Source organism: Megalobrama amblycephala, linkage group LG10 (genome assembly GCF_018812025.1).
Source record: "Megalobrama amblycephala isolate DHTTF-2021 linkage group LG10, ASM1881202v1, whole genome shotgun sequence".
NCBI classification, from domain to species: domain Eukaryota; kingdom Metazoa; phylum Chordata; class Actinopteri; order Cypriniformes; family Xenocyprididae; genus Megalobrama; species Megalobrama amblycephala.
Genome location: NC_063053.1, coordinates 5,115,311 through 5,128,202, shown reverse-complemented (window position 1 = coordinate 5,128,202; position 12,892 = coordinate 5,115,311). Strand labels below are relative to the sequence as shown.

The 12,892-nt window shown below is 39.1% G+C and overlaps 1 long non-coding RNA gene across 1 annotated transcript in view; it reads right to left on the bottom strand.

Moving 5' to 3' along the window:
• Window positions 1–7,366: 7,366 nt before the first annotated feature.
• Window positions 7,367–12,892, bottom strand: part of LOC125276532 — a 40,710-nt gene continuing 35,184 nt past the window's right edge. The window contains exon 6 of the long non-coding RNA XR_007186689.1: window positions 7,367–7,860. This is a non-coding gene — a long non-coding RNA (uncharacterized LOC125276532). The remainder of the gene's footprint in view (window positions 7,861–12,892) is intronic.

The following is a 12,892-nucleotide window of genomic DNA, read 5'->3' as shown; positions in this document are numbered from 1 at the left end:
GCATCTGTTACACCAGTGTCTTGAAAATGAGTTTTTCCATCAAAGCCAGAGAAGCCAAGACAGAATGATCATTTATTTAGATGACATGTATTATTTAAAGAAATAGCGTGTGTTAATACAGGCTATAAACGAATGTCTTAGCGGAAACAGACCATCTGAGCGCTGTTTTAGATTAGGTGTACTTAAGTCAAAGAAGAAAGCGGAGCTCTGTGCAGAGAAGGCAGGGCCGAGGACACAACGCTTAGCTTTGTAAATTATACACTGGATAAAAAGTGAAAATTGCTGGAAACTTCTGAAGGCAAACTGAAAGAGACAGGATCAAGAATGGATTGAGAGAAGAATGAATTTGCAGAGGCAATGGGTTGTTTGTAAGGCTGTAAAATGGGGCATCTATGTTTCAAAGGCAGTTTGTTTGCACAGGGATACTCACGTAACCAAGTGAAATGCAAGCAACCTCTGTCGGCTGGATGTTGATTCTATATTTAGGGAAGCACTGAGTCTTTCTGCTGCTGCTGTACTGAAATGTTTCTGTTTAGGCGAGAACATTGTTTATTTACAGCATCGAGAGGCATTAGGAACCACACGTCTGACTCAAGCATTTGACCATCAAGACAATTTCACACATTCAGTCTTAAAAAAATAAAGATTTATAGCCTGATGTCATGGAGAAGCTTTTTAAGGTTTTAAGTCTCATTGGAAAAACATGCTTAAATACCTACATTTTTGCAAAAATGAACTCTAGTGGCAGTAAAACACCAACAGTAAATTTCTTTTCACATAAATTATGATTACAGGGGCAGATTATTGATAATAAAGCCTTATTTTTGCATGGTTCATTGCACAATACCATATTATGATCTCAAAACTCTTTCCCCAATGCATGATTTGAAAACTAATACGTTTTGACATTAATCAGCTCCATGCTTACGGCTTTTCTGATGTAGTAAACAGTTGCTTACCTGTACAGCATTGCACTTACAATACCCAGCGTTCAGGTACGCATCCTGTGAAAAAAAAAATCAAATACTTTGTACAAGCTAGCTAAAACACTAGTGCATGAGAACACCATCTAGGCATTTTAAACAAGCCAAAACAAAAATAATGAACAGATCTGAAATTTTTACTCTCCAAACATCCAAATTACAGCTCAAGAAGTGATAGCTTTTAACGTAGGTTCTATTATGAAGACTCTAATGCCACATCATTCATTCATACTAATAGGTCTGGCCAATCACTGCTTGGCACTTGGAGTATATAAGCACTGAACTCGTTCGCAGTTGATGACACTGATGTTCCCCTCCATCCTTCCCACCACCACCAGGTTGGTTCCTGTCCATCAGGGTTGCCAGGTTTTCACAACAAATTGTTGCTACTCAAAACTAGCCCAACTGCATTTCAGGGGGGGTCCCTGGTAAAAATCGCGTCCCATGGGATAAATCCGCATTTTTGGCGAGGTTCCCAAGGTAAAATTAGCATTCCAGGGGGTAAATATCACGTTATTGGGGTCGCTTCAACCAGCAGACATGAAAACCAACCCGCTGCAACACTGTTAAAGTAGCCCAATTTTGCTGGAAAACTGTGGACTTGGCAACACTGCTGTCCATCCATCGGGGGTAGGCTCCGCCCCTCCCTTCATTTTAAGGCAGGACCAGCCGAATCTGCATCCCCCAGGATTTGGATTAAGGACGGGTCCTACACCAAAGAACTTTTCTATAGAACTAGATATGAATCACTGTAGCTCACTACCATCTAATTATTTTTATGGAATAAATATCATGTAAACATTCTCCTCTCCCCTGAGTCTTTCTGGTAGAACTTAAGAGACAGAAAGGGTTCTTGAAAAGTTTTGAATGAACCTAAGAACCACTATAGAACCTATATTTTTTTTTAAATCCCCCTGTAGTCAATAATTTTATACCTTAAAACTCATCTTTGATCAACAACGTGATATTTAAGCATTTCCTGTGTAAAAAAAAAAAAAATGTAATGCCTTAAAATAGCCTGAATGTAACTCTACACCCTTGCTTCATTTAGTATATGTGGATCTATGAATATGCTAATTAGCCCCGCCTCCACTCACTTGCACAAGCTCAGAGATCCACTTGGTCAACTTACTGAGGTAAACGCTGCACAATGGTATCGCATTTTACAATGTCGGACACATGAAGGTAATTAATATGATTAGCATTTTGCTTGACTACGTTATCAAACAGATACCGTGTTGCTAATGTTGCTAAATGTACCAGATTTTTCATATCAACAGAAAAATATCCTGGGATAACCTGGCTTCTCTTGAGACTCCCTTGCTTCAGAGCAGTCAGTCAAACAATAGCATAAGCATACATAAAAAGAATACAAATGTCCTCATAGGTTAGACGAGCACAAGCACTTTTTAAAAATAATCTGATTCCTGAGTGACAGCGACTAGGTAAACATCTGAAGGCTGCATGTTCCTAAAGTAGTCAGAAGTTGGTCTCTTCATTTTTTGCTATGATGTGAAAATGATCATGCATATTGAGAAACATTAAGTTAGACAGCATCTTTTATTACCTCCACTATAGATAAAACATACTTTCATATTTCACACCGGTGGCACTGCTAGTTTTAAATGATTCTTCACCAATTCATGTCAGCAACTTGTCACCAATTATCAATAACACATTAATTTTTTTCCATTATCTAGGGACACATCTATAATTACATATGCACAAGATGGGTAAGAGTGTATAATTAATGTCCAAGGTCAAGAATGTGTGTACCTTTATTCAAAAATTCTACACTTTTTTTTTTTTTTTTTTGGTGTGGTTTAAAGGAATGACTTCTAAAGTGATTAATTAAGATAAAAAAGCAGCAGTTTGCTCAAAACCACACCATGCAGGGCAAGAGAGGGCAAATATGAACATAACTCCCACAGGATCATTGAATGTGTGCTTGAACTGCACCTCATTACCTCAAAAACTACCCAAACACAGGGTCAGTGTTTAACATGGATTAGCCAAAAAAGCGTAGTGTTTACATGGTGTAATGTTTACACCTTTTTATAACAAGTTCTGCCAAGGTTGTGTTTTTCATTTTTGCTCAGAACCTGTGCCATCCCTGTTTTGGCAGCCTTCATCATCTCTTGCTGTATTGCCAACACTTTGTTGAAAGACAATTTTAGATTTGAACTGTTTTTCATTCATCCAACTGTTCAATGTTTGGAAATTGTGCTCATTGTACGAACAGTAAACCTTATGATTTTAGACTCGTGAAAGATAAGTTGGTCATTACAATCACGTCGATTCTGGCAGGAAAAATGTGATCAATAAGGTCGTCTACTAATTAAACTCTCGGCTCACAAAAATTCACAGTCTATTTAAATGCGGGAGGATTCAACTCATCCATCCATCCATTTTCTTCCGCTTATCTGGGGCCGGGATGCGGGGGCAGCAGTCTAAGCAGAGACGCCCAGACTTCCCTACACTTCCTCCAGCTCTTCCGGGGGGATTCCGAGGCATTCCCAGGCCAGCCGAGAAACATAGTCCCTCTAGCGTGTCCTAGGTCTTCCCCGTGGGACATGCCTGGAACACCTCCCCAGGGAGTCGTCCAGGAGGCATCCGGAACAGATGCCCGAGCCACCTCAGCTGCTCCTCTCGAGGAGCAGCGGCTCTACTCTGATCTTCTCCCGAGTGACTGAGCTCCTCACCCTACCTCTAAGGGAGCGCCCAGCCACCCTGCGGAGGAAACTCATTTCGACCGCCTGTATCTGGGATCTCGTTCTTTCGGTCATGACCATTGGTGAGAGTAGGAACGTAGATTGACCGGTAAATTGAGAGCTTCGCCTCACAGCTCAGCTCCTTCTTCACCACGACAGACCGGTACAACGACTGCATTACTGCAGAAGCTGCACCGATCCACCTGTCAATCTCCCGCTCCATCCTTCCCTCACTCGTGAACAAGATCCCAAGATACTTAAACTCCTCCACTTGGGGCAGGGCTACTCCACCAACCCGAAGGGGGGAAAAACCACCCTTTTCCGGCTGAGAACCATGACCTCGGACTTGGAGGTGCTGATTCTCATCCCAGCCGCTTCACACTCGGCTGCAAACCGTCCCAGTGCACGCTGAAGGTCCTGGTTTGATGGAGCCAACAGGACTACATCATCTGCAAAAAGCAGCGGCGAGATCCTATGCTCCCCAAACCAGACTCCCTCCGGCCCCTGGCCTCATCTAGAAATCCTGTCCATAAAGATAATGAACAGGACCGGATCCAGGAGGAACAATGCGGTTTTCGATTAAACTCAGTGAATTATCAATATGGCATTTATGCATGAACACCTGTATAAATGATTAGCCACAAATTCACTATATGAGTAATTTTGAGCATCAGCCTTTTTGACTGAAAATTATTATATTAAAATTATGGACAGGGAAGTTTTTCATCTGGACTGAAGGGCAAGACTTCACAATCTCATCAAAATACAAAATGAAAAATGGAAAAAACAAAACATTTTGTACATTACAAGTGCTGTTGAGAGTCAGATGTTTGTAGTTTTACATCTCTCTCTCTCTGTTTCATGACTGAGAACAGCAGGAAAAACACTCTAAAAAAAGTTTTTTAGAGTGAACAGGGAAAGTAATCAGAGAGTAAATGAGTCTCCCTTTCATTCCAAACACTTGTATGACTAATGGCACAAATACAGTACTATACATAAACACAAACCCCAAATCAAGACCTCTGTGAATGACTGTTCAGAAACTACATTTGCAAAAAATGTTACGGTCAGCAGCAAAGGACAGGAAGGACGTTTTAGCCTCTCCATGGGGAGCATCTCATTCTTTCCCTTAGAAGACTTGTGTGTGTGGTTAAATAAAAATTTAAATTACCTTTCTGTCTGGATAAATTTTTTATATAAATGAGTGGTCCGGCTGGAATTGATTCTGCATGATTGCTGACATCCCTGCTAAAAACAGAGGTGGGATAATAAGGCCAAGACCCCAGGGATTGTGGGAGAAGTGCAGTGACCCCGTTCTGCAATCTGAGGATGAGTGTGTCTGGATTAAATGCTAGGAAACTCTCCTTCTGCTCCAGATTAACCTCATGTCTCCTCACACTTTACAATGAATGTAAGGATAGAAACGCAACAGTTTCAAAGCAGTTTGCATTACATGTTCTGTTCATTTAGTTAATAAATCAGTAGTTGTTGTTGCGGTGAGATCTCTGGTGTATTTCACGTGTGTCCGAGAAGGCTGTTAAACACACTCTCATGAGAGTTTTATTATTCCGTCTTACGAAGCTGAAGTATTGAATATGTAAGAAAGAACAGAATTCAGAATGGCACTGTGATCTGATGGTGACGTGTAAAACGTTTGTTTATTTGGAGCATGAATAACCCAGCGTGTGATTGACAGGATTTTCTGACGTAGATCACACCATTCAAACCCAGAGTCAGGAAAAGCTGTCAGACTCTCAAAAAGGAAAAGATGGTGTGCTTACTTTCTTTGGAGCAGATCTCTTGTGGCACCCGATGCCTGAGGTTCTCCATGGAGCCGTAGAGGAAAGACCAAACATATCAATGTCTGCTCCTCTGGAACAGCAACTTTTTTATCAAACACGGCTGGATGTTACATGACCTAGTTCAGCTCTGCAATCTCCTTAAAGGTTACAGCAGTCTCTTCGGCCTACTTGGAATTCAAACAGCCAATCTCATCACATTTTATACTTGAAACCTCAGCCGGCGAGCTGTAAGCCAGATGCATTTTATTCCCTGAAATAACAACTAAATCTTATTGGGTGAGATTTGAGATTTGAGTCTGAGTGAAAATGTCCCAGAAAATTGCAGATCAAATAAAAGTCCAAATTGTTCATATTTAACCCAAGCTTCTAAATTGTTCAAAAACCAATGGAGTCGATTCAAAGCTTTATATGACATTATCCAATCTTACAATATCATGTGACAATATCAATTCAAGTTCAGCATATTTTAATTATTTTATTAAAAGACAATCTATTTATAACAATGAAGCCTTATGCTATTCTTAAAGAGGTGATTGATTATGATTTCACTTTTTTTAACTTTAGTTAGTGTGTCATGTTGCTGTTTGAGCATAAACAACATCTGACGCTCAAAGTTCAGTGCAAAGGGAGATGTTTTCTTTTAAAGAATTCACTGTTTAAGGAGCTTCTTCTACCTGGGTTAGTGACATCACTAACCCTAAAATTTACATAAACCCCGCCCCTGAGAACAGGCAACAAATAGGGTGAGGCCATGTTGGGCTGCTTTAGAGAAGAAGAAGAGTTGTTGTAGTAGAGTGTTGTTGCCGTCATTTTACGCCGGACTGCTTCACAAACAAGGCTCAATTCAATACTGAATTTGCACAAAAGATAAACTTGACGGGCACATGCTAGTGGATGAGTTGAATCAACTCCACAGCAACTACATAAATTTATCCACTAACCGTTCAGAAACGTCCAGTTTCATTCTAAAAGTTGTAACTTCTTCCTGAGTCTCTCCATCAGTGTCGACTCCGGTTTGAACAATGTAAGGCTGAACACCGTTACTGACAATCCTCATTTTGTCTGCGTGAGATTCTCCAGCTTTGTTGTTGTTGAGATGTTAAAGCTCCGCCCTCTTCTGGAAAGGGGGCCGGGAACAGCAGCTCATTTGCATTTAAAGGGACACAAACAAAAACTGTTTTTGCTCACACCCAAAGAGGGGCATATTTGATAAGGTATAATAAATGATCTGTGGCATATTTTGAACTGAAACTTCACAGACACATTCTGGAGACACCAGAGACTTATATTACATCTTGTGAAAAGGGGCAATAGGTCCCCTTTAATGAAACAACAATCGCTTAAAGGGTAAGTTCACCCAAAAATAAAGGTTCTGTCTTCATTTACTCACTCGTTTCTTTCATTCATCTTCGAAACACTAATCAAGATATTTTTAATGAATCTGAGAGATTTCTATCCCTACATTGAATTTTCAACATGTAAACAAAACTTTGATGATTCCAAAAGTTCATAAAAACATTGTAAATGTTCCATTTGTTCTATGGTTTAATCCATGATTGCTTTATATGACGATCAGATTTATTTTATGCTTTTATTCTCATATTTACACTGAGTGCTCTATGTATGTGCATTGCTCATATATGGTAAACAGAAGCTCAGCCGTACTTGATACTTGCTTGATGTGCAAGAACCAATGTGGTTTGTTCCCGCGTGTGAGAATGAACAAAACTCCTACGGGTTTGGAATGACATGAGGGTGAATATATGATTGCAGGATTTTCATTTTTTCATTTATTTTTACAATACAGATTGTTTCGAAGCAGCTTTACAGTGATAATTATGCAACAAAGTTTGTTTCGGCTGTACAGCAGCTCTAGAAGGAAACAGTGTCATTGTTCAGCTTGAGTCAGTTCGGTGTTGATTTCATTTCATTGTTAGGGTTAGGGTTATGATAAATGACTTTCTTTCTCAATATTTTTGTCTTGTTTTTCAGTACAAATATCTAAACATAACATATCTATTTAACATTCTTAAATCAAGATACATTTACTTGAGAAGCAAAATGAATTATGATATTAAGTCTTGCTTTCTGAAAAAGGTGTAAAAATCTGCCAATGGGGTCAGACAAATAATCTAATTTAAAGGGGAAAAAAGATTACTTTTTGACCCCTAATGGCAGATATTTGTTCTTATCACACACACACACCACCAGTTTTTGTCTGGCCTTGTGTAGAGAACACAGACTACCTGGAGAATATCCTACCATAAGGAACCTCATTCATAGTCATCATCCAGCGATCCAAGATATCTTCTAGTCATCCTAAGTCCTCTCGTCAGCTCCCTTGTGTGTGTGTGTGCAGATCACCTGTAAGACAAGTTATCATCATTCAAGTATTTTCTGCTATTTGGGTGACTGGTCTATACTCACCTGCTTTGGATTGTGTTCCTGTCGATTCTGCTAATAAACCTGTTGCTTATTACCCATTTATAATTCTACCACACTGTCATTATGTCCAAGCCTATCCTAGAAGACAAGACAGAAATACTGAGGAAAAATATAGCAGTATCAACTGTCCCAGTGGAACCACTGGCATGTCACGGTGGAAACAAAGTGAGCTTGCTTATGTATTAAACTAGCACACATATCATACAAATCATGCTCCTCACAAGAAGCACAAAAAAGACTTTTTTAGACATAAACATGTCTTTTTAGACATTTCAGTATGAATTGCAATACTCAAAGTAACTTAGCTTGTTGCATTCTTGGATTGATTTCTCTTTGAATTCTAATGCAATGCTGCTTTAAAAATTTGGCCCAAAAAAAACATCTTGGCAGGCAGCGTGTCATCTGCAGCACCTTTAGAAACAGCCTTTGTGTTAGGAGCATCTATGATGCTTTAAAATGCTTAACATGGTTAATTCAACATTCAGCCTTAAAGGCGCAGGTGACAGACATCAACAGACTTGCAGCTTGTTTTGAATTCTGGTATCACTCCTCCTTCTGCCTGGAGCGTCATGCAGTATCAGCACTGCAGATGCTCATACATAACCCCTGCCATTGCCACATGCTTCCCACCTCTCCTTTATCCACATGATGTCATATCCTCTGTCTCTGTTTGAGTGATGCTGTCAGACAGGTGTTTGCTCCAGTTGACCTCATCACCACAGTGAGAGAGAGAGACAGTGTGTGTGTGTGTGTGTGCGTGTGTGTGTGTGTGTGTGTGTGTGTGTGTGTAATGAGTGTTTGCTCTGTCGCTGCACTTCGAATATTAATTGAGGCTTTGACCCAGTGCTATCTCTAAAGTATACTTGTTGCATTTTAATTAACCAGTTAATGATGATTATTCTGTAGTAACATTTACTGAAGACAAATGTTCATACAAGTCATAATGTATATCTGTGCATACAAGCTTTGTGCTTGATCCTTTTACTGTGCATGATAAAGTTGATTTTTGTGACTGTCAAGTTTGATTGTCAAGTTTATTTCAGGAATACATGGACTCTCGGCCCATAGATCCACAGAATCACAATAGCATTACAGACTCTCTTTTCTTCATTCCATATATACAATGCCAACCTCCATCGAATCACAAACATGTGACACCAATACAAACATCACCAACAAGAGCAAGATCACCCAAATATTTCTTACGCAGATCCACATACAAAGAACAATCATACAAGAAATGTTTGTTTTCTATCACAGAAGAATTCAAAGTTTACTTGCACTAGTTACAGATTCTCTCTGCCACTGGTGTCAGAGAGACACTGGTGTCTAGGTGAAACTCTTTCACCTAGATATTATCACATAGAGACTGTGTCTGTACCTCGAACTAGTAAATACAAAAAACTTCCGAAACCTTTTAAGGGTAAAAATTTAATTGATGTTCAAAAAATGAAAATCACAGATAAATTAGATAAACAAATGATAAAGCTTGGGCTACTGAATATTAGATCTATTTCTTCAAAAGCACTTATTGTAAATGAAATTATCACAGAAAATAAACTAGACTTGCTGTGTTTGACCGAAACCTGGCTAAAACCAGACGATTACATTATTTTAAATGAGTCTAGTCCTCAAGGTTATGACTATCGACACAATCCTCGACAGAAAGGCAAAGGGGGAGGTGTTGCTGTAATTTATAGTAATATATTCAGAATCATTCAAAAGAATTTCAAATATAACTCCTTTGAAGTGATGGTGCTTTATGTAACATTATGTAAGTTGACATTTGTGCTGGCTACTGTATACAGGCCACCAGGGCACCATACTGACGTTATCAAAGAATTTGCTGATTTTCTATCAGAGTTAGTACTGGCTGCGGATAAAGTCCTTGTTGTTGGTGATTTTAATATCCATGTAGATAATAATAAAGACGCATTTGGATTGGCATTTGCAGACATTTTAAACTCTATTGGAGTTAGACAACACGTGTCAGGACCCACTCATTGTCGTAATCATACCTTAGATCTAATACTGTCGCATGGAATTGATATTGATGCTGTTGAAATTCTACAGCAGAGCGATGATATATCAGATCATTATTTAGTGTCGTGTATAATACAGTTAGCCAAGGCTACAAAACCACCACCCAGCCATAAATATGGTAGAACCATCACGTCTACCACTAAAGATTGCTTTATAAATAATCTCCCCGAGCAGTTTCATCGCCTTAGTATACCTGACAACTTAGAAGAACTTGATGCTGCAACAGAAACTATTGGCTCTCTCTTTTCCAGCACATTAGATGCAGTCGCTCCTTTACGTCTAAAGAAGATTAAGGAAACTAATCCAACGCCGTGGTATGATGAGCACACTCGGGCTCTAAAACGAGCTGTGAGAAAAGCTGAACGTAGTTGGAAGAAAACAAAACTAGAAGTTTTTCGCCTTTCGTGGAAAGAAAAAATGATTGAGTACAGAACGGCTATAAGAAATGCTAGATCTACTTATTTTTCAAATCTCTTAATAGAAAACAAACATAATCCTAGGTACTTATTTGACACAGTGGCTAAATTAACTAGAAACAGAGATTCAACTGCTGACGTTTCCAAAGAGCACAGCAGTAATGACTTTATGAACTTCTTTACTTGCAAGATTGACAATATTAGAGAGAAAATTATAAACATGCAACCGTCTACAGTTTCGCTTCAGACAGTGCACTGTAGTGTCCCTGAGGTAAAACTAGAATCATTCGCCGCTATAGGAGAGGAAGAATTATCTAAACTTATCAAATCATCAAAATCAACAACATGTATGCTAGACCCAATGCCGACTAAACTACTGAAAGAAATGCTTCCAGAGGTCGTAGGTCCACTTCTTGATATAATTAATTCATCGTTAACACTAGGATACGTGCCAAAAACTTTTAAGCAGGCTATTATTAAACCTCTTATTAAAAAACCTCAACTAGATCCGAGAGATTTAGTAAATTACAGGCCAATCTCGAATCTACCTTTTCTGTCAAAGATACTAGAAAAGGCAGTTTCAACACAACTGTGCTCCTTTTTAGAAAGAAATGGAATCTGTGAGGATTTCCAGTCAGGATTTAGACCATACCATAGTACTGAGACTGCTCTCGTTAGAGTTACAAACGATCTACTCTTATCATCCGATCGTGGCTGTATTTCTCTATTAGTGTTATTAGATCTCAGTGCTGCTTTTGACACTATCGATCACAACATTCTTTTAAAAAGACTTGAAAACTATATTGGCATTAGTAGAATTGCTTTGGCATGGTTCAAATCTTACTTATCTGACCGTTATCAGTCTGTAGTAGTTAATGAAGAGATGTCGTATCGATCACAAGTTCAATATGGAGTACCACAAGGCTCAGTACTAGGACCGTTGCTTTTCACTCTGTACATGCTGCCCTTAGGAGAGATAATTAGGAAGCATGGTGTTAGTTTTCACTGCTACGCTGACGATACTCAGCTCTATATTTCCTCGCGCCCTGGCGAAACCTACAAATTCACAAAACTAACAGAATGCATAGCTGACATTAAAAACTGGATGACAAGAAATTTCTTATTATTAAATTCAGAAAAAACTGATATCCTAATCTTTGGACCAAAAACTTCCTCACGAAAAAACCTTGAATACTCTCTAACACTTGACGGGTGCTCCATTAAATCTTCGTCCTCAGTTAGGAACCTGGGTGTGCTCTTTGATACCAATCTTTCATTTGAAAGTCATGTTTCTAGTATCTGTAAAACCGCCTTCTTCCATCTAAAAAATATATCAAAATTACGACATATGCTCTCAATGACAAATGCGGAACAGTTGGTTCATGCATTCATGACCTCAAGACTAGATTACTGTAACGCTCTACTGGGTGGTTGTTCTGCTCGGCTTTTAAACAGACTACAGTTGGTCCAAAATGCGGCAGCTAGAGTTCTTACTAGAACCAGAAAGTATGACCATATTAGCCCAGTTCTGTCAACATTACATTGGCTCCCTATTAAACATCGTATAGACTTTAAAATCTTGCTACTTACTTATAAAGCTCTAAATGGTTTAGCTCCCCAATATCTAAGCGAGCTCTTGGTGCATTATAGTCCTTCACGTCTATTGCGATCTCAGAATTCAGGCCAGTTGATAATACCCAGAATATCAAAATCAACTGAAGGCGGCAGATCCTTTTCCTATTTAGCACCTAAACTCTGGAACAATCTTCCTAGCATTGTTCGGGAAGCAGACACACTCTGTCAGTTTAAATCTAGACTAAAAACACATCTCTTTGCTCTTGCATACACATAACACATTATCAATACATTAACATTTTTCAAATCCGTTAAAGGATTGTTACGCTGCAATAATTAGGTCGGCCGGAACCGAGAACATTTCCTATAACACTAGATATACCTGTACATCAGAATAAGAATGGCATCTACGCTAATATCTGTCTCTCTGCTTATCCTGAGGTTTTCCGGGTGCTGGATCCAGGCCGTATCCAGATCAGATGGAGAACCTGTGTCTGGACCTGACTACAACGTAGCCCAGGAGACAATGGGCCTACAGATCCAGTTCTGGCTGCATCTATAATTCAGATTTTTAAATCTCCGTATCCGCTTACATATATTTATATATAATCTATTTTTAATCTCTATAATAAAAATGTATAATTCAGATTTTGATCTCCATATCCATTTACATATATTATATATATCTTCCAAGGGGTTTTTTCCCTCCTAGGACTTTTTTCCCAGTGCTAGCACGCTGGGTTTTTCTCCTAGGGGGTTTTTTCCACCCCTGGGAGTCAGCCGACATTGGCTTAATGTAGCACCATCTTGTATATGTTACATATTACCACGCTTGCTTGTACAGCTTATTTTTAACCATTTCTCTTTTTTCTGTGCTCCTAATATGTAAAGCTGCTTTGAAACAATTACAAATTGTA